General features: G+C 41.4%; 1 protein-coding gene across 39 annotated transcripts in view; it reads right to left on the bottom strand.

Annotated features, from left to right (window-relative positions):
- Nucleotides 1–22,677, bottom strand: part of LOC114486617 (uncharacterized) — a 323,771-nt gene that overhangs the window by 231,540 nt on the left and 69,554 nt on the right. For 4 of the 39 annotated variants that reach the window (XR_008617904.1, XR_008617901.1, XR_008617898.1 and 1 more), the window contains one exon: nucleotides 18,625–18,880. The exons of 32 other annotated variants lie outside the window; for them this stretch is intronic. The gene's annotated coding sequence lies outside the window, so the exon portion shown is untranslated. Of the gene's footprint in view, nucleotides 1–12,095; nucleotides 12,881–18,624; nucleotides 18,881–20,927; nucleotides 21,723–22,677 lie in introns of those variants that run through there. 3 more of the 39 variants (XR_008617907.1, XR_008617914.1, XR_008617890.1) reach the window with 3 other exon arrangements.

Here is a 22,677-nt window from a genome sequence, read left to right as displayed (position 1 = left end):
GATGAATGGATAAAGATGTGGCACATATATACAATGGAATATTAGCCATAAAAAGAAAGGAAATTGAGTTTTTCGTAGTGAGGTGGATGGACCTAGAGACTGTCATACAGAGTGAAGTAAGTCAGAAAGAGAAAAACAAATACCGTATGCTAACACATATATATGGAACAACAACAACAAAAAATGGTTCTGAAGAACCTAGGGGCAGCACAGGAATAAAGACACAGACATAGAGAATGGACTTGAGGACACGGTGAGGGGGAAGGGTAAGCTAGGACGAAGTGAGAGAGTGGCATGGACTTATATATACACTACCAAATGTAAAATAGCTAGCTAGTGGGAAGCAGCTGCATAGCACAGGGAGATCAGCTCGGTGCTTTGTGACCACCTAGAGGGGTGGGATAGGGAGGGTGGGAGGGAGACGCAAGAGGGAGGAGATATGGGGATGTATGTATATGTATAGCTGATTCACTTTGTTATACAGCAGAAACTAACACACCATTGTAAAGCAGTTATACTCCAATAAAGACGTTAAAAAAAAACCCAATATTCTTGTTGTCAATACCTTAACTTCACAGAAAAGACTTTTCTGTTACAGTTCTTCTGCACTAACCCAGAGTTAATTAGCATGGTCATCTCACGGTCAGTAAGGGGAAATTTTCTCTTCCAGGAATTACCTCCCTTGGGTTATGGCCTTTTACCACGTTCTGGTATTCCTGAGTATTATCCCCTCCTCCACCCTAGCCTCAGTCCAACACAGGCACAACACTCACGTGCACATAGTCTTTCTATTTTGTGAGGAAATTTGAGTTGCAGAGTAGTCCCTACGTGGCAACAGTCTTGAGTATTCAGAAAGTTCCACAAGGGGCTCTCTCGTACTACTTTTCTTTTATGTCCCCTAAGGCTCCCCTTTGCAGACTTCTAACTTAGTCTCATCTCCCTCCTTCCCTAGGTCCAAGCTGATATTTCACTCTGAGATTTTAGAGGAAGCGAGCAAGGGATCTTTACCCATTTGGCCCCAGACCTACCATTTCACGTCAAGTCAAAATGGCGTCGGAGCAGCTCACCACCCCCGCCTGCGCCAGCATCTCCCTGAGTTGTCTCGTGAAGGAGTCTTTCATTAGCCTTTCATGTGCTTCTGGGCATAAAGCCCTACACTCAGTTTTCCCCTCTCCAAATTCGTTCCCTCATGCTCCTCTTCCTGATTTCGGTTCATAATCTGCCCTTGCTCTCAGGGACGTCAGCCTTCCCTTATAGACTATCCCCATCTCTCAAGGCTCCTCCCCTCGGTTTCACTGCCACGCCCTCTTATCTTCTCACAGGTCTGTCCTCTGAGCTCTTGACCCTGCTGGTCTAGCCTGTGGGTCACCTCCTCTGACAGACGGTCCTCTTAGTTTGGTTCCCAGATACTCCTTCTCTTGCATAAATTCCAGCAACCCCCAGACAACAGCTATTTAAGAGGGGTGATTTTCTCTTCCAAAGACCATGCCTCTGAACTTTTTCCTTTCACTCTGGCCATTCACCACACCCAGCCTGTTTACTGGGATCTAGCACGCACAGCCCTTTCAAGTGTGCAACTGTTTTTACTACAATCAAAAGGACTCTTAGGATTCAAACTATATCCAGATGCGCAAAGTCACAAGTATACGGTTCCGTGCGACTCGGCCTGGCAGAGGTTGACAGCATTAGCCTCTTCCAAGGCCTCTCTGCGTTTCCACCATTGTTGTCTCAGGAAACTCTCCTAGCCCTGATCTTTGGGGCTCACTAGACCCAATGGTTTCTTCTATTTTCACCCCCTGCTGCGGGTCCTGCCACTCCCTGGAATTGTTGGGTCCTTTTCTGCCTTTACTTTAAGGTCACTTGCTCAGCCTTAGGTCATAAGTGTCCTCCTCAGATCATATACACTTCGGAGCATCCATATTTATTGGTGGTTCACTCCTGGTTCCTTCTGACCTTTGCTCTTCTTTTCAACAGAGGTATATTCACTTTCCATCAGTTCATACTGAGACTCTCTCTCACCTCGCTCTCTCCCTCTCCCTTAACTTTTTATTTTTCCTAAAACCTTCACGCTTATTTGCAACTCGCATCCCTAACCTCTTGGATGCAAAGTCACCGGGATCAAACCAGACACATCAGCATAATGAACTTTCAACCAACCTCACTCCTAAATTCTGATCAGGAATCTGACTGTACTAATATTGTTTTGACCCTAATTACATGTGTTCTTTAAAGAGGAGTCTATCTCCATTTTATCACACCTAGTTCATAAATCACAGCGTTTTGAAGGGAAGTATATTTTGATTTTTTTTTTTTTTTTTTTTTGAGAATCCCTTTGCTGTACTTTCATTATGGTGATCTGGGTACTTGGTGTAAATATACTGTAGTCGTGCATATTTATTTGGAATAGATAAAGAAAAACAAACAAACCCCGGAAGCCTGGAGGGGATTACCTAAAGGGTCGAAGTCTGCGGTTGCACATCAGAACCACCTGTGGATCATTTGTAAGATGAAAAAGCTCTGCCTCTCCATCCTCCCAGCGATTCAGACTCAGGAACACCTTGCGGAACCTGGAGCCACTGATCTAAGTGATTCCTGAGACAGTGCCAACAACAGGCACAATGAAGACGTGGACTAACGTAAGCGCTAAGATGGGCCTTCTGTGATTTTGCTTTGCCTTCCTGTTGCCTCTCTTGCAAGAAATGCACACACATGTTTTTCTCCCACTCCTTCCGAGTCCCATCCTGATGTTCCAACGTAAACTAAGTTTTTTTGATGTGAGTAAACGACCTACTACCCTTTGCCAAAGGGAAAGAAAGGGTGGAGGAGGGGTGGCCACCCTCAGTGCTTACCTTCTGTTTTGTCATGCGAATGCATCTCCTGGGAGGTGGGAGGGCTTCTTTCTGCACACGATGGCCCTTTAACTTATTACTCATCTAATAGTCTTCTTAGGGTGGGGATGGCCGAACCAGGATTGAAAAAAGTGTTGGGGCGAAGGGGTCCCCAGCGACAATGGACGCAAAGAAAGTTACCAAAGGCCTAACTGGTTCACGGGACGTTTAGTGCACAACCACTTCTTCTTGTCTAGGGAATGGCAGACACCTGTAGCCCCTGACATCTTCTACGGTCAAACTTACCAGCCCTTCATTTACTTTAGGAGCCTGAGTTTATCAGAGAGAAAGGAAGAGGCAGACCTAGTTTCTTTATGCATTTGTCAGGCCCCATTTCTCATTATTCTACTCCTTATCACCCCTCTTTTTATCAATTTCTTTCTATGTCATATGCAGAGAGCAAAAGAGGGAGAACCTCTCGCTCTTTAAGAAATAACAAGGGATCTCAACTAATTCTGCCTGTCATGTGACAGGTAATCTTGTTCTATTTTGAGCTTGGCTGTTGGATGGCTGGCGGTTCTGACATCGCTGATGATTTCTAGGTAATTTACATTCTCTGCGAGTTGGGGAGGTTACTCTCTAACTACGGCAGAAAGTACGGGGTAGAGAGGCCTAGAGCAACAAATCTGGTTTAATCCTAGCCTCATCTAACCATCTGTGTGACCCAAGGGAAGCCCTATATGCCTGAGACTCAACTGACCCCTCTATAAAATGGAGATAAAGAGCTACATAAAAGGCGATGAGGATTTTACACAATGTCCATTAAGCACCTAGCATAGTTCCTATCTCATGGTAGATGACAATATTATCATTATTCTCTACAACTCTTAAATGTCAGCAAAAGTCTTTGAGACTCTTACAGGACCAGCACCACATGCCATTACATTTTAGGAATAAAAGAGTTTTGTCAGTAAATATATCGATGGCTCATAGATGAGCACTTCAAATAAGCCATCACACAGCCACATCACTCCCTAACATGCTGTCAAAGAGCTCTTATCAAGCAAGAGGATAAGTCATGTAAAAGACACCAGATACACTGAACCATCTTACATGACTACCCTGTTTTATTTTTACCACTGAACTATTTGTCAGACTGAACGTTTTGTTTTGTTTTGTTTTCTGTCATTACCTACAGCTGGTCCAGGGAAGGAAGAAAGGAGCCCTCTTCCTTTAAGAGCTGAAACTTTAACTTGCACCTAATTTTTAACAGAAAGCAAGAAAACATCAGTTATCTTCTCAGACTCCATTTCGGTGCCCCCCAATTGTCTGAGTGACCCCTTGCCACCATCATCCAGAGATCATGGACCTAGAGTTAGGAGAGGAGAAATCTCCCTAATAGCAGACGTGCCTGGATACAAAAGAAGGATATATTATAAGTGGCATTCATCCATTTATTTCCGAGTAAATACTCCCGCAGAAACTGGGAGGAAAAAAGTTAGCCTGCATTCTTTTACTTTACAACATGGTTCCAGATAAGGTCTTTTGTTTTATTTTTTATAAATAAAATTGTTCTTAACTGCATTTCAGTAACATCATTCATTTGTATGGTTTAAAATATTGATGTTTAGGATAAAACTGATATTTCTATTAATTTCCAGCTGTTGGCTGGTTTTGTGAAGGTTTCTTCTAGCTCTAAAATCCTTTAAGGCCTTAGAAATGACTCTTGATACAATTTCTTTGTATTGCACAGCATATTAAATCTTCAGCGAGGCCCTTCTCCCTGTCCTGAGAGGAGCTCATTGGGAAGGAGGTGCTGTGTCGTCCAAAGAGGATCACCTGCTGGTAATGATCAGAATAGTAACACCCATGAAAAGAGCACCTAAATGCACCAGGCTAAGCATGTTACATCTAGTTGTATATTTACTCCTTCAAACACCCGGTGAAACAGGTTTTCATTTCCACAGGTTACAAGAGAGGCTTCAAGAGATTCATTAAGCTGCTGCAGGCCACAATTTGGTAAAATCTGGAACTAGGAAAATCTGTATCTCCCTGGCTCCAAACCTGTGTTCTTTACTTTCTGTCAGACTACCTAGAATAAAAAGTAAAATGTGTAACTATTATGCCACTTGACGGCTTTAGAACCTAAGAAGCTGTGAAAGGTAAGATCTACCCGTAGTGAATCAGGGGCCAAGCCTGGAGTTTGGACACCAGCGGCCCCAAGCGTTCAAGAGCCATGTTTTGATTGACCTTCACAATGTTCGACTTCAATCCAAATTAAAAATTGCCAACATTTAAAACTATGCAGAATTCACATAAAAATCAGGATTGGGGAACTTCTACTGACAAACCAGAATATCTGGCAAAACTCTCCACATTCCCACATGGTAACTTTGGGGGCAGCTGAGCAGCAGACGCCTTTTCCGACAGACCACTCCCTCCCCTAGACTGCAGCTGACTTAGCTTGTGTGCCTGAGCCCTAGGGCTTTTGAGCTTGTGACCCTACCCCCCAACCCCACCTCCTTTTCTCCATGGCACTCAATCTAGAGAAACCAGAAGGGCAAAATGTTCTCAAACTTCGTAAACATACGGTGTGTCAAAAACTATAAGAAAGGAGGTAACTTGTACCTTTTCCTCAATGGTTTCCTCTTGGGGATGACCCAGAGATTGTGAAGGTTTTGAGAAGAGCCTAGAGCTTTCAGTTAAAACGGTTTTGTCTTTGGTTACTACCGGAATAAACCTGTAAGCAGACAGCTGTTTTATGCCAGCTAAAATTCTAGTCTTGGGTGGGATGGCAGAGGTTTATGACTTCAGATGAGAAACAGGCGGGAACAGATTATATTCTTATGCCAAGTTTCTCCCTTTATTGCCATGGAAGCAAGAAGACAAATGCAGAAAGGGGAAAGCTTTGCTAGACCCGTGTTTCACTGAGACTTTCTGCTAGGCATCAGGAGCTGCTCAAAATTTTGCAAACACTTTTACAGGAAAATCATGGCTATAGAAAACCTCTAAAATTAAAACAGAGCTGGAAAGGAATGAAGACCATGCATTTGTCTTTAAACTCAGAAGTGGAACCCCTGGGATTTCGTATTCTATAACAAGACTGGAAACATTATTAACGTTAATAAATAAACATCTGGATTGACTTGCAGTCTAAATTTAAGTGTCCAAAATATTTTGGCTCTATTATAACTATACTACATTTTCCTAAATTTTCCAATGTTTCTTCTGTCCTCAGCTTACACTTCATTTTCTTCTGACTCTTTTAACTCAGGTCTTGTTTTCCATGAAAATAGACTTTGTTACATAAATGTTTAAACACCAAGTGTCCACAAAAAGATACAGAATTGGTTTTGATTTCACCCCTATATTTGCACAATGTGGGTCTTTAACACACTCATGTCCTTTTAATTGGAACCATGTAATCACACCATTTGTTTCTCTTTCATTCATCTAACACTTTGTGCTATATCTAATTCCAAGAGAGCCAAATTTTACCAACAAAATTTTCATTGAGCTAAAATTAAAACTCAAGGTCATTATGAAGCTATCTGTTAGTTCCGTTCTTTAATGTAAAATTTAGCCAGTGTTAGCTCAGTTTTGGACAGTATAAGGGGGAAAACATGTAAAATATGGTGGCATAAACCAGATTAAGGCGTACGCATAGCCGAGTTTCACTTGGATCCTCCAGTATACTCCAAAAGCAAGAGTCCATGTGAAAGTGAAGGTCAGCAAAACACATCTCCACCAAGAAAAGTGCAACAAAACCAATGCAAAATTAAAATGAGCCAGCTACAGAGAATCCTCCTCATAAACACAGTGCTTAGACTTGATCAGTTCCTCACCACCTTCGTTTGAGAGTGTTGGTCTCAGGTCCCTGGGCTGCTGTTGCTGCCTTGAGCCTTTTTCTAGTTGTAAGCCAAGGGGTTGCTATGCAGAGTCCCATGCATGGAACCAGAGTTAATCATTCACAGGCCCTTTTGCCTGAAATAAGATGCTTTTCATTTCCCTTGGCTTATGTGAATAATGAAAAAAGAAAACAAACAAAGGAGATAACTGCACTATGTTAAAAGATAATCCCTTAGCATAACTATTGTCTAGAAGGCTGAGCACCAGGGCAGGCAAAAATCCAGGCTGCATTCAGTGACTACGGTGACATTTATTTATAAGAGATTATGCCATGACAGAGCTTCAAGTCATTTAGAAATGCTCCTATTCCCCAAGGCCTCCGCTATATTTATAGGCAGGATCCCATATTATTTTTCCTGCTGTTATGGCAACAAAGATTTCAATGTTTACAGAGCTATCAAGTTCTGACAGGCCAAGCTGGGGGACTTTGCATCACTGGCTCGAATGAAAATGGAGCAAGGGACCCGGGGAGCCAGCACAAGCTCGTCTGGCTGAACACCGAATACCTGAGCAGAGGGGAGGTACGAGGCAGGCAGACTGTGCTAATCAGCCCGCAGGGCCACTCTCCCCAAGGGAATTTGCCTTCAGGATCCTGTGGTTTCGGGGATATATTACGAAGTACGCTGAACCTAGTAAGTCACAAAACCTGAAAGAAAAAAGCAAACCCCCGAATTCCTACTACAATTTTTGACTCTGCATGGATATTTAAAGCTCTTTTAAATATGGGATGATAGGGTCCATTATTAGACCTCTGGGGTAGTGGAAGAGGAAATGAAAATGCAGTGGGTGAAGAAAGGGCAGATCAAGTACTTTCTCTGTGCCCACTTTTTGTTTTTAACTACACAGTGGAGAGCACCCCTGCTTACCTTCACACCAAATTTAATCATTGCCCATGGCTTAGGAGTTTCTAGAATACTCCAGTGCTGGGGCTACTTACCGTATGGAGCCGGCTATAAAAATGTCCTAGAGATACTTGTATCTATCTCACAGACAAGGTTATCTTGAGAACTTGCCACCTACCCCATGGAAATAACTGTGTGTAAATGGGACCTCATGGTCTGAGGTTTTGTGCTTCAGGAGAAGTTGCTCTTTGGAGTGGACCCAAACTCCTCCGTGACTGAGACACTGGACTAGAAATCATGAAAACACAAGTCCTTCCAGACACGCTCTTTGGATATCTTGGTTCTAGTAGAAGCAGGAAATAAAAGTCACAAGCGTAGCCTTGGATGCAATCAGCCACCATTTTCCAGTCCTAGATGTGGACCAGGAAAACAATATCAAGTCACAGTGAAACGGAGCAAGAAGTTCTAGGCCAGGTTCCTTTCTTTTTTTCTTTTCTTTGTGTATGTGTGTTCATAAGGGTATTGGTGTTTATTTGCTTACAAAAGTGTAGGATGGACTTCACAAACGTGTCGAAATTTTTTTTTTTAATTTGAGGTTTTGTTCTGTTTAAAATTGTAAATAGGAGGAAATATGCATAGTTCCTAATGCTTAAGATGAACATGCCAACAAATAATAAACTGAGACTTATCATATAATATTGGACAGGTGAAAAAAACTGTTTACATGATACGGACTTTCAACCTATATAAAATAAATGTTAAAGTATGGAGGAAAAGGTATTAATAATAATTGCGATAAATGTCTCCGTATGTCTTTCTTGATAAACTAGAGCTAGAAATGAGTAAGAGTGATATACGGTCTTTCCCTTTGGAAGGGCTACTTCCCAAGGCCACTGTAAAGACTAGTTGGAAAGCCTGGGAGAGGAGAGCGGGGCTTTGAGCTCTAATAGCCATCAGGCCATCCAGTGGTAGCAACTGTGACCACTGTTTGCAATTCCTGTTGCCATCAGCGACTTGGCTTTTCTTTCTTCATGAACTGACTTTGCTCATAGCTTGCTCCCTTGGGATCCTGACCCCCAGACAAGATTATCTGTGGCTGGGCTTCCCAGCAGTCAGAGGTTAAAGGATACTGTTTGAAGCTGTGCTTCAGCGTGTCTGTCTATTTCTTCGGGTCAACCCACTTCAGTTTACCCCACAGCAGCAGGAAAGGTAGCTGATGTTATCATCTTCATCATCACAACAGTCTCCGTCATCATCAAGAAAAGAATTTATTACAAACACAGTTAATGGCCCCGATCTCATTCCTAAGTACTCTTTCAAGATAATTATTTAACCGTGAGTCTTACCATGAACTCTGCAAGTGTACTATTCCTTCGTTTAACAAATATTTCTTAGCCCCTAACTTATGGGTGGCTCTGTACAATACCCTAGAAGTGCGGTGATATGCAAGATAAACAAGGTCTTTGCTTGGATTGAGCTTAAATTTTATGGGGAGACAGTCAATAAACACAAGTAAATCAACCAGCAATACAACTGTTAGCATCAAATATGATAAAAAGGAAATTAAGAGGCTATTACAGTAGAAATCATGGAATATCTTCAGATATTGGGTGCTTAAGAACTTCTTCCCTGATTGACATTTAAGAAGGGACATGTTGGATAAGAAAACAGTTCTGAAACTAAACACACTGGAAGCATTCCACTGATGGTAAACCTAATTATGTTTGGGGCTCTCAGTGACTACTTAAAAAGTCAAATAAAATATTTCTGGTACATTTTAAATCTCTCAGTCTTCTGGAAGACCCAATAGGATGACTTGGGGGAAACCTTATGTCTTAGTCCAAAGCTTGATACTACATTGTTAACTAATTCCATCTGTTGACTTCGTGTGGATAATTTGGCTGCCACAACAAAACCAAGATCTTCCTTTAACGAAGGAAGATACAGAAAAGGGTTTTAACGTGGCAGATTAATGAGGGATTTTCCTTAGTATCTGTCCTAAATTTATTTGCAAAATAAACTATGTATGGTTCATATATACAATTTACTAGTGCGAACATCTTGCACTTTCATCAGATTTTTAAAGGGCTCTGTGACCCCAAAAAGGACATGGCCACTCAGACAGAATGGATCTAAAGTAGTCCATTGATCTGGAATCTTTCAAAGAGTTGAGTTGTTCTATCCACGCCTTCAACTGATTGGATGAGTCCCACCTGTATTATGGGAAGCAATCTGCTTCACTCAAAATCCACCAATTTAAATTTTAATCTCATCCAAAAACAAGCTCACAGAAAAATTCAGAATAATGTTTGACTAAATATCTGGAACCATGGCCTAGAAAACTGACACATAAAATTAACCATTACAAAGTACATACTGGATCCTGAAAGGCAGAGGCCCATCCTCACAGGGTATCATTTCAAAGCTGATGCCTTAGCTATACCTATAAGAGACAATACCAAAGCTTTACCAGGCTGCAGCTTCTGGGTGATGGATGATGTAGTATGCGGTAGGACGGGGTACCATGGTCATTTATCTTTTGCTACACCTCCTTTGCTGTAAGGTGGGTCCCTTGGTTCAAAGAAATGTCATGCCAGATCTCATGTCGATAAATCAGATACTCTATGAGCCCTTGGATAGCAGAAAAGCTGAGGAACTGCAGGCAGGAAAGAATATCCATACCTGGAAATACATGTAAATCCCACTCATGACAAATCACTGCCCTCTCCATGACACAGAGTGTCCAATGTAAATAACTTGCCACTAAGAGGCTTGTTGGTTTCCTTGAGGGATAGCATTACATTTGGGGCTCAGCATCATATTATATTAGGAGTGTCTCCTGCTGACAAGTTGTACATTCAGCAGCAGTAGCTAGAAGAACATATGCTTTTTGTCTCTGCCACCACGTCTACCCAGTTCATGGGCACATTTTGGCAGACAAAGACAAGACCCCGGGGTAGCCAAAGACAAAGGACGGCTGGCTTCTCCTGGATGAATCATCCTATCCACCTGCTGCTCTACCACTGGATGGTCTCTGGTGGGCATTAACATGCCATGGGAAGAGGGCTTTGTGCCCACTCCCATTAAATCCACCCAACTGCCTCTCACCCGACCTCCTTGTCCTCAATCTTCCAATCTTGCTGCTTTCAGACCCCTGACTAAACAGGCAAACCAATCTCCACTACCTGGGAGTTTGCATATATCCTTACATTGGGCTACTCTTCTCTCCACACAAAATGGATAACAAGCTACCCTGCCGGGAGTCCTGCCCACGGGAAGAATTTCTTTCCGCCACTGTCCTTCTGGGCCATCCAAGAATAGGCTTAACTGAACCAACATACTGAGCTGACCTATCTGTGAACCAGACTCAGGATTTTTCCCTCTTCTAGCAGTTAATTATGGAGCTGAAGGTGTAAACTAAGGGAGAAGCATTGGTGCCATGGGGGTAGGTGACATGGGGATTTGAGCCACCTATTTGTCAGAATTACATGTGCCTTCAGGACCTGCTGGCACCTGATTCTGGATATACCACTTTCATTGTACAATGGATTGTTGCTGGGCCCACCTAAACTTGGGACCTAGTGGGTCTGAAAGCAGCCGACTCAGGATGGGCAGCTCTGGTCATGCAGTCATTTGATGTCCTGTGTTTAGATGGCCAGTACCTACCAGATCCAGTAGCAGATCAGCAGCTGCTTTGTGAACGGTGTATAGTACTCAACTGTAGATGGCGTCTCCAGAAACTTGGGTTCTACCCTGTGATTCTTCTATTAGAACTTGCCAGAGACTCCATATAGTGTCTATATTAGTGTCGTGTAGGATATTAATGTATATTTATATTCAAATATGTATATTCAAATGCCAATCTCATCTGGAAACACCCTTACAGAGATACCCAGAAATAATGTTTAATCTGGCACCCCATGGCCAGTCAAGTTGACATATAAAATTAGCCATCACAAGTCTACCCCTTGTCAACTTGGCAGTCATACACATCTCCTTAAACCATACTTAATCTCCAAATAAAGACAATAACAAAATCACAATTCTGCCCAACATGATACAACTATCCGGCATACAACCAAAAACACACTAATCTCTTCCCTGGAAGAAGACATAAAGTCCTTGAGTGATGTTTACTCTGTCCTTGATATCCTATAACTTAATGCTATGATGTAAAATTAACAATACTTAAACACTGTGATATAAAATCAACACATCTTATATTACATAACAAAGGACTAAGAGAGAAAAGAAAACAAAGGTTGTAGCTGGTATTTATAACTACCTCCTTCCACTATCCATTCTGTATTCCCTTTGCCTTCAGCAAGCACCTCAGCTGATCATGGTTCTTTACCTGGTGGGGTGACCCAAGCCTTCATTCCTGAAGGATCTGGGCCATTGGTAGTCCTGCCTGGGTCGGGTCATTGTATTTTTCCATTGACCTTAATCACTAGGCACGGTGATACTAAGAGATGTCCTAAGGGATCTCCTGTATCCTAGACACACTCTTCCTTACCTTCACTGTGGAGTAGTAGTCCAATTTCCCCTTGGTAATCAGGGTCCATCACCCCAGCCAGCACAGTAAGTCCCTTCTTTGCCTGTTGATCCAGAGGCATCAGGAGCCCACAGCGGCTGGGCAGCAGTCTTAACTTACAGTTCAATGGAACCATTATTGTGTCTCCTGATGGAATCACTCCTCCCTCTGGAACTAAGAACTTTAGGCCAGCAGAGCATAAAGTGGCAGAAACAGGAGGCAAAAACTTTGCTACTGGGTCACTAGATGTAATTGTAAGTGGTACCACGCCCATTTCCACCCCTTGATTCCTGGACCTGTGAATCCGGCCTATTGGAGAAACAGCAACATATACTGGACACTGATTCAGAGCTTATACAGCCTTCTGGAGGACCTTGCCCCAAGGCCGAAAGGTACTTCCACCTAGCTGATGCTGTAACAGAGTCTTCAAAAGGCCATTTCACCATTCTTTCAAACCAGCTGCTACAGGATGGCAGAGAACATGGTAAGACCAAGGAATTCCACGGACATGGGCCCATTGCTGCACTTCTTTTGCTGTGAAGGAAAGTCCTAGCATGTCCCAAACTGGTGGAGCCTTAACACCTTTACTGGAATGACAGGCTCCTGAATCTTTGTAGAGTTTCTCTCAGTCTCTGGAGTACACGTGTCTTCCCAGGGCATCCAAAGTACTTGCCATTTCCTGCTTCTGTATGATTACCTGCCATCGCCAATATAGAGGACCAAAGTGATATTTTGTGGAATGACCAGAAGATCAAGGTCCCTTCAAGCTACATTGTGACAGAACAGGAGAGTTAACTTGGGCCTAGGGCAAGCCTGTGAATATACCCTGTTATCCACCCTGGGGAACTGTGAATATACCCTGTTATCCACCCTGGGGAGCTGTGAATATACCCTGTTATCCACCCTGGGGAGCTGTGAATATACCCTGTTATCCACCCTGGGGAGCTGTGAATATACCCTGTTATCCACCCTGGGGAGCTGTGAATATACCCTGTTATCCACCCTGGGGAGCTGTGAATATACCCTGTTATCCACCCTGGGGAGCTGTGAATATACCCTGTTATCCACCCTGGGGAGCTGTGAATATACCCTGTTATCCACCCTGGGGAGCTGTGAATATACCCTGTTATCCACCCTGGGGAGCTGTGAATATACCCTGTTATCCACCCTGGGGAGCTGTGAATATACCCTGTTATCCACCCTGGGGAGCTGTGAATATACCCTGTTATCCACCCTGGGGAGCTGTGAATATACCCTGTTATCCACCCTGGGGAGCTGTGAATATACCCTGTTATCCACCCTGGGGAGCTGTGAATATACCCTGTTATCCACCCTGGGGAGCTGTGAATATACCCTGTTATCCACTGTTATCCACCCTGGCGAACTGTGAATATACCCTGTTATCCACCCTGGCGAACTGTTTCTGATCCTCATTCATAACAGGTATTGGAAAGAACGCATTTTCCTCTTCAATAGCTGCATACCACAAATGAGGAGCAGTGGTAATCTGTTCTAGTAAAAATAACACATGCAGCATAGCAGCCACATTGCAGATACCGCTAGGTTACATTTCTGCTAGTCCACGGTCACCTGCCGTGATTCATCTGATTTATGCAGGAAGTAAAATGATGTATTAAGTGGGAATATAATGGGGTTGCCCATCTATGTTGGTTTGATTAAGTCTTCGAGGATGGTGCAAATTGCTGCCAATTCACACAGGAGTTGGGGGACAGAATTATTTTTGATTGACCATCGTGGCCTGGGTGACCTCCACTTGGTCTTTGTTACTGCAATAGCTCTTACTCCATAGATTAGGGAACCAATGTGAGTCTTCTGCCAGATGCTAAATATGTCCACCCTGATTATCCAGTCAGGAAATTGGAAAATGATTACCAGATGAGCCCGGAGGCCCACTAGACCCAATCTGAGTTGGTTCCATTGACCACCTGACCTCTATTCTCCCTCACTCTAACAGAGAAGGCATGAGAGTGTTCAGGTTTCCCAAGAACAGTGTCTTATCAAATCCTCTATCCATCAGCCGTGTAAAATGTGTGTATTCCCCAGAATCTGAGACAAACATTCATGAGCAAATAACTTATTAAGAAAGTACCCTCAGTTTCCACTCCTGGGTATATACCCGAAAAAAAACAAAAACACTAATTCGAAAAGATACATGCACCCCAATGTTCACAGCAGCATTATTTACAATTGCCAAGACATGGAAACCACTTAAGTGTCCATCAACAGATGAATGGATATAGAAGATGTGGTATATATATGTATATATACATATATATGTATGTATATATATGTATGTATACATACATATATATATATATAATGGAATACTGCTCAGCTGTAAAAAAGAATGAAACAATGCCATTTGCAGCAACATGGATGGGCCTGGAGATTGTCATATTAAGTGAAGTAAGTCAGACAGAGAAAGGCAAATATCATATGATATCACTTATATGTGGAATCTTAAAAAATGATACAGATGAACTTATTTACGAAACAGAAACAGACTCACAGACGTAGAGGACGAACTGATGGTTACCGGGGTAAGGGTGGAGGGAAGGGACAGGGCGTCTGGGATCGACATGTACACACTGCTGTATTCAAAACGGAAAACCAGCAAGGACCTACTGTACAGCCCGGGGAACTCTGCTCACAGTTATGTGGCAGCCTGGACGGGAGGGGAGTCTGGGGGAGAATGGATACATGTATACGTATGGCTGAGTCGCTTTGCTGTGCACCTGAAACGATCACAGCATTGTTAATTGGCTATACTCCAATATAAAATAAACGCTTAAAAAAAAATTGAAAAGTATTTTAAAATGTAAAAGAAGAAGATAAATCCATTAACTGCAATCTACTTTTCAGTATAACTCTCCAGTGTGAAAGTGTCCTAGATAATGTAGAAATAGACTAACAAATATGATAATATTTAACCATAAAATATAAAAATGATAATATATAAATTAAAATATAAAGTGTATGCAACGCAAGCACATTCCTGAAGATTTAGTTCTGCCATTTCTTTCTATAGGAAATCACCCTGATAACCGCCCTCCACCCTATGACTCTGCTGTGTGCCTTTCTCTGTGTCCCTATGATATCCTGTATACACTTCTATCATTACATTTACTGTCTTGTGCTTATTGCTTTATATACCTGTTTCCCACAGTCTAAGGTTTGCTTATTGTTGGCTAGCATTGTCTTGTCTGTTGATGTACTGCTAAGGCTCGGCATAGCACCTGGCACGTAGTAACCGTTCACTAAAATTTATTGTCTAACTATGCTTCTTTTCTGATGCCTCAGTTTAAATATGTGCATGTAACTTTGATGGATAATAGTAGATTGAAATTACTCATAGCGCCCCAGACTAATGGAGAAAAAAGTGAATCCTAGTTACCTACAATCTCCTATCCTGCAGTTTGTCCTCCAGCGAAGATCACAGACAGTTTTAGGGAGAGAGAGCCGTATGTAACTTAGGTGATCATTTGATAAATAACAAAAATTGCTCTGTAGAAAAAATGCTATCGTGTGACTAGTATAAACAGGCTGTTAGTTCCCTTGTTATAAAGTGACAGATTCACAAATAAATAAGGAAGTTGAAACATTAATTTGATATATACAGTCATGGTAATATCTGAGGATTTGGAGGTCCTTGAATAAAAGGATATAGTACTAGACGAGATGTATACTGATGAATTCTACTGATGGCTCCTTCAATGAGAGAATAGTTTGATCAAAAAGCCACAAAGGTGCCCACTGAGATACACAGACGAAAAAGTGGAGATTCGTTAATACTTCAAAGGTGAACTTGCCTAATGCTGATGACTCACACAGCAGGAAACTCTGGCTTATGTAAAGGATGCCTTCGTTAAGGGTACAAAAATATTCTGCACATTATGGGAGGTCAGAGCTGGTGATTGGCTGGGGCTGCCTATGCTGTGAATATACCCTGTTATCCACCCTGGCGAACTGTTTCTGATCCTCATTCATAACAGGTATTGGAAAGAACGCATTTTCCTCTTCAATAGCTGCATACCACAAATGAGGAGCAGTGGTAATCTGTTCTAGTAAAAATAACACATGCAGCATAGCAGCCACATTGCAGATACCGCTAGGTTACATTTCTGCTAGTCCACGGTCACCTGCCGTGATTCATCTGATTTATGCAGGAAGTAAAATGATGTATTAAGTGGGAATATAATGGGGTTGCCCATCTATGTTGGTTTGATTAAGTCTTCGAGGATGGTGCAAATTGCTGCCAATTCACACAGGAGTTGGGGGACAGAATTATTTTTGATTGACCATCGTGGCCTGGGTGACCTCCACTTGGTCTTTGTTACTGCAATAGCTCTTACTCCATAGATTAGGGAACCAATGTGAGTCTTCTGCCAGATGCTAAATATGTCCACCCTGATTATCCAGTCAGGAAATTGGAAAATGATTACCAGATGAGCCCGGAGGCCCACTAGACCCAATCTGAGTTGGTTCCATTGACCACCTGACCTCTATTCTCCCTCACTCTAACAGAGAAGGCATGAGAGTGTTCAGGTTTCCCAAGAACAGTGTCTTATCAAATCCTCTATCCATCAGCCGTGTAAAATGTGTGTATTCCCCAGAATCTGAGACAAACATTCATGAGCAAATAACTTATTAAGAAAGTACCCTCAGTTTCCACTCCTGGGTATATACCCGAAAAAAAACAAAAACACTAATTCGAAAAGATACATGCACCCCAATGTTCACAGCAGCATTATTTACAATTGCCAAGACATGGAAACCACTTAAGTGTCCATCAACAGATGAATGGATATAGAAGATGTGGTATATATATGTATATATACATATATATGTATGTATATATACATATATATATATATAATGGAATACTGCTCAGCTGTAAAAAAGAATGAAATTCTGCCATCTGCAGCAATGTGAATGGACTTGGAGGACATTATGCTGGATAAAATAAGTCAGACAAATAAAGACAAATACTGCATGATGTCATATGTGGAATCTAAAAAGTACAACAAACTAGCAAATATAACATAAAAGAAGCAGACTCACAGATATAGAGAAAAAACTAGTGGTTACCAGTGGCGGGGCCGGGGGAGGGGGGGGCCTGCAATATAGGGATGGGGAGTCAAGGGGACAAACTATTGGGTGTAACATAGGCTCAAGGATGTACTGTACAACATGGGGAATATAGCCAATATTTTGTAATAGCTGTAAATGGAAAGTAACCTTTAAAAATTGTAAAAAATAATTTTAAAAAAATGTAAAGTGCCCTCAGGAAGAACTACAAAGAGGCTGGCAGAGCCGAATGAAGAAGGAAGAAGTGGAAGAGATGTGTAATTGCAGGCAAAATCCCAGCCTTGGACTAGTCTACAGGGGAGCTTTCAAGTGGAAAATTATGAGTGAGGTATCCAGATGGGAGGCAAGGAGGCTGGCCTGTCATATTCCTACATCAGTCGGTCACTGGTTATATGCCACTGGAGGCAGAAGGAAGAGGGTCAGTGTAAACTTCTGGACACTTCTGCTTTCTTGAAGTGGAGGCTTTGTGGCAGTCTTGTAAAGAGAGCTACAGGTATGGCGTCTTAGCAGCCAATGCACATGCAGGCCAGGGAGGGTGGTACACGAACAAAAATACAAGAGAGCCAGCAGGTTCCGGTGAAGCATGAACTATATCCACTACAGTAGTTAAATGAGCAGACAATGGCCAAAGGGCAAGAAAAGGAGAAAAGGACGAAAAGGACAAAAACCTGGTGAAGAGGAAAAGTTAAAATAGGGAATGCTACATCAGTGTAAACGGACGACCTAAGACAAAAGGAGAAGTGAGATAGGATCCCAATAGTCCAGAACATTCACATCTCCCCTCCGCTTTCCCCAACTGCTACAGACATGCCTGTCCCCCTCTCCGCTCCCCCGCACACACACCCCCTTAGAAGAATTAGCGATCAAACAAGCACTGGCACTGTATTATCCCATTAAACTTGTTTCATTGGTTTACTGGCATCTAAAGAGGAAACACTTCCTCAGTAGCATAGCAGAAACCCTGGTTTTCGGAAACTGAGCGGCCTTGTGCAAGTTGTTTAACCTCTTCAAGCCTTGATTACATATTTTTAAATGTGGATAATAATACCCACAATACAAAGATTTTTGTAGATTAAGTTTTTTAATCTACCAAGAAATCGCTAGCACAATGCCAGGCATACGATAAGTACTAAATAAACAATAGTTTCGTTCTTCCTTCAGATATGTCCCCAAACTAGACTGCACTTTTTTTTCTAAAATTCTTGAGGACAACTGGATTCTTGGTGTTACAGTCCTAGCCTATCAAAAAAAACAAACAAACCAAAGCCTGAGGAGCGCAGTCTGGTATAACGCTGGCAGATCTCGCAAAAAGAAAGAACTCGTGGTTTTTCTTTAGTTTCAATTTCTATAATGAGAAAAGGCATACTTTTATAATGTATTTGAACAAATAGAAGTGACTTACATTTTAAATAGGTAAAGCTCATTTCTTGTATGATTGTGTATCGTAACTTCTGATATTTTAGACTGCTACCATTGTTTTCCACTTGGACGTCAGGATGCTAAGTTTCAGCACATAAATGTCTAGGAAAGAGGTCTTGTAAAGTGTAGAGACATGAGGCTGCTCTGACAATCTTCTCTAGGAATCTGTATTTCTATCTTAGTTAAGTATCTAAGTATCCGTCAGCAGTGAAGCAATGGTCCCATCTATAAAATCAGTCCTGAGAGAAAAAAAAGAGAAAGCACGTGACAAGGAGATGAAAAGTAAAAATGTAAACGACATAGAGGGGGGAAGGAACAGAGGAAAGTGTGTGAATGAATAAGAAATAATTATGAAGAATAATTATTGGCAAAGTAGTTAATAATATAAGATATACAATTCAACTTACTCCTTGTAATTTCTAATCTCAAAATCATTCTGCCAGGGTGGATGAATGGATGGGTGGTAGATGGACGGAGAGATAGGCATGGATATTAAAGATATAACCATTGATGAATAGCTGTTGAAGTGAATTATTAAGGGGGAACATATTCCAAATTTCTAAACGGTTATGCACTACAGTTCCCAGATGGAGGTTTTATTTTTCCATGTGTCTTTGTCATTTTCCTTCTCTGTATGACCACCTGGCACCCTTTTGTTCCCCAGCCTGGCCCCATAAGAATGCAAGTTGCTTAGCAACTGATCCATCCACTCAAGTGTCTCAAGGAAATAACCCCTGCTCCTAGGATGGTGCATGATCCAAGTTATTATAGTAAGCTCTAGTGTTTACACCTAAGCCCGAAGAGATAATCCTTGCTCACAGTATTTCCACTGCAGTCTATGAAAACCCATGTACAAGCCAAAAAAGGTAAGTGAGAGCTACATAACCTGTTTTTTCTTTCAAGAACTATTAATTTGACAATATATGAATAGGTGCTGGTGCAAGTTGGTTGAATGCTGAAATAGTCCATGGTCAAACATAACCAGGAAAATGTCTGAACATTTGTAGGCAACCACATGACAATGATTAGGTGTTTCCAATACAGTCACTAACAGAAACCATTTAATGCATAAAATGTAATTGAAATGCTGTATTTTTGTTTGGAATCTTCAGCCTTTCCAACCTAAATCTTACAAACCCAAATATATATACACACGTACACTTCTAGCTGAAGTTGCTGTTTTTCATACTTTTAGAAAACGCAGTAAAGCACACAGAGGAAAGTGGTATGTTAGCATTTGTTTCAAAGGTTTGAGGGCTCATGAGCTAGAGACAGAGGTGTTCTCTTCAAGAGCTACAGGCACGGAAAACGGAAAGCATCCATTTGTTTATATGGACATATTTATTAGCCAAAAGTACATAAATCTGCACAGCAAGACACAAGAGGATGGCTTAGAATGCTTCTGTCCCATTACAAAACAAATTATGTTTTACTATCCTGGAAGGAAAACTCCCACACATAGCACAAGGGCCAGTCTCACCCCATTATACACATTACAATTAAAACATTGTCTATAAACTTCTTATTTCCCTTAAGACGCATGTTACTATGTGCAGGAACTCCTTATAAGATAATTATTCTCTTTCACCAAAATTTAAGCATTAAGACCCTCATATATCGAGCTTTCTTACAGCAAAGTACATATATCCTTATTATTTATTGTTGTCTTTTTTCAAGCACAAGGGATTGAGTGAATAAAGCTCTACAAAAGCTTGTCCAAAAGTAATGGACGCACAGAAGTTTGGGGTCACTTGGAGGCAGTCTCCAGAAGTGATGTGATGAGGTTCTATTTTGGGAGGAGTAATTGTTTTATTTTTTATTTCATTTTTAACTAATATGCAACAATGAAGTTTCCCTTATATTCCACAGTGAGTAATAGGATCCCGGTTCACCCGGCATCTAACAACAGAATCAGGACATTTCCGAGAAACCAGAAGGATTAGCATTTCCATGTGCTATTAATAGAAGTATAATTCGATGTAAACTTTTTGAAGGAAATTTGTCAATATACATCAATTTTTTCAATATGCACATATTTTAATCTAGTAATTCTCTTTCTAGGAGTTGACACCTAGCAAAGTTGGATACTAATAAAAAACTGCAAAGATGTCCACACAAAGTAGTTTACAATAACAAAAGGGAACAAATTATAAGTTTAATAGGAGATTCGTTCAGGCATTCATTCAACAATTTTTTTTTGCACATACACCATACTTCTGGGGGTACAGCAGTAAGTTTAAAAGTTATTTGCTTCCATGGAGCTTACATACAATGAGGGAAACACAATTAAAATAATATACAATTTATTAAAAAAACAGGAGCTGTTGATGCAATTGCTGAGGGGTATAAGAGAGGATTAGAGGGTGAATTAGAAGATCGTGGCCTGAGTAAATGAGTGAACAGCACTGGTGAATCTTGAAGACAGAAAATATCACTTCATCCCACCCGATGCTGTGTCCCCAGGACACAGGGGTAATGAAAACCTCAGACAAGTTTGAGGGGGATCTAAAGAAAGAGGAAACGTGTGCCTAACTTCAGGGAAGCTGGCGGAAACAAGCTCCATAAGGAGGGTGATGAACGAAAGTGGAAAGGAGCACAAAAGAGGTCAGCGGGTGCCCAAGGAGGACAGAGGAAGGCTGTGGACGGAAGTCTGCTCCCCACTAGTGTGCCTGCACAGCTGTAAGCCCACCCCTGCCCCTATATTCAACACAGGAATAAAGACAGAAAGGACACCTGGACCATGCTCGCCCCTGGAATGCCTGAATATCATTGAACTGACAGTTTACCAGAAATAAACCAGATCTACCATTCAGAATAAAGGTCCCAAAGAGACTAGATTAAGTTACAGAAAATTAATATTACTCCTTTTCCCTCCTTCCTTTCTTCCTTCCTTCCTCCCTTTCTTCCTTCCTTCTTTTCTTCCTTTCTTCCTTCCTTCCTTCTTTCCTTTTTCTTTCTTTTCTTTCTTTTTGCATGGCTGAGTTGGAGGCTGATAAATCACTACCAAAAATATAAAATCCAAATATCTTCTAGGCGCTCTAGCTTGTGGGTCCCAGGAGGGACCTGTTTAACAATTATCGCCTAAGACAAGAGTAAACAAATGTTGGCGAGGATGTGGAGGAAAGGGAACACGTGCACGCACTGCTGGTGGGAATGTAAACTAATGCACCATGGAGAACAGTATGAAGGTTCCTCAAGAAATTAAAACTTGAACTACCATATGATCCAGTAATCCCACTTCTGAGTATTTAACCAAAGGAAACAAGACCACTATCTCAAAGAAATATCTGTACTTCCATGTTTATAACAGCATTATTCACAATAGCCAAGGTATGGAAGCAAGCTAAATGCCTACCAACAGATGAACTGATCAAGAAAATGTGATATATATATATATATATATATCACATTATTCAGTCTTTAAAAGGAAAATTCTGTCATTTTCAACAAAATGGTTGAAACTGGAGAACATTATGTTAAGTGAAATAAGCCAGACAGATAAAGACAAATACTTCATGGTATCATTTCTATGTGGAATCTTTAAAAAAACTCATAGAAACAGAGAGTAGAAAAGTGGTTGCCAGGGACTGGGGGGGGTGGGAGAAATAGGGATATATTGGTAACCTGGTATAAACTTCCAGTTTTAAGGTAAGGTCTGAGGATCTAATGTATAATATGGTGGCTACAGTTGATAACACTGTATTGTATAACTACAATTTGTTAAGACTGTAGAACTTAAATGTTCTCACCAGCAATAACAGGGAGGAGGTAAATATGTGAGGTGATGGATGTGTTAATTAGCTCAATATGGGGGAATCCCTTCAAAATGTGTACATATATCATCACATTATACACTTTATATATCTTACAATTTTATTTGTCAAGTATACCTTAATAAAGCTGGAAGTGGGGAGAAAGAGAGAAAGAAAGAGAGAAAGAAAGAAAGAAAAAGAAAGAAAGAAAGAAAGAAAGAGAAAGGAAGGAAGGAAGAAAGAAAGAGAAAGAGAGAAAGGAAGGAAGGAAGGAAGGAAGGAAG

This window comes from Physeter macrocephalus, chromosome 7, assembly GCF_002837175.3.
Source record: "Physeter macrocephalus isolate SW-GA chromosome 7, ASM283717v5, whole genome shotgun sequence".
NCBI lineage: Eukaryota > Metazoa > Chordata > Mammalia > Artiodactyla > Physeteridae > Physeter > Physeter macrocephalus.
This window is presented reverse-complemented; position numbering and strand designations above follow the sequence as displayed.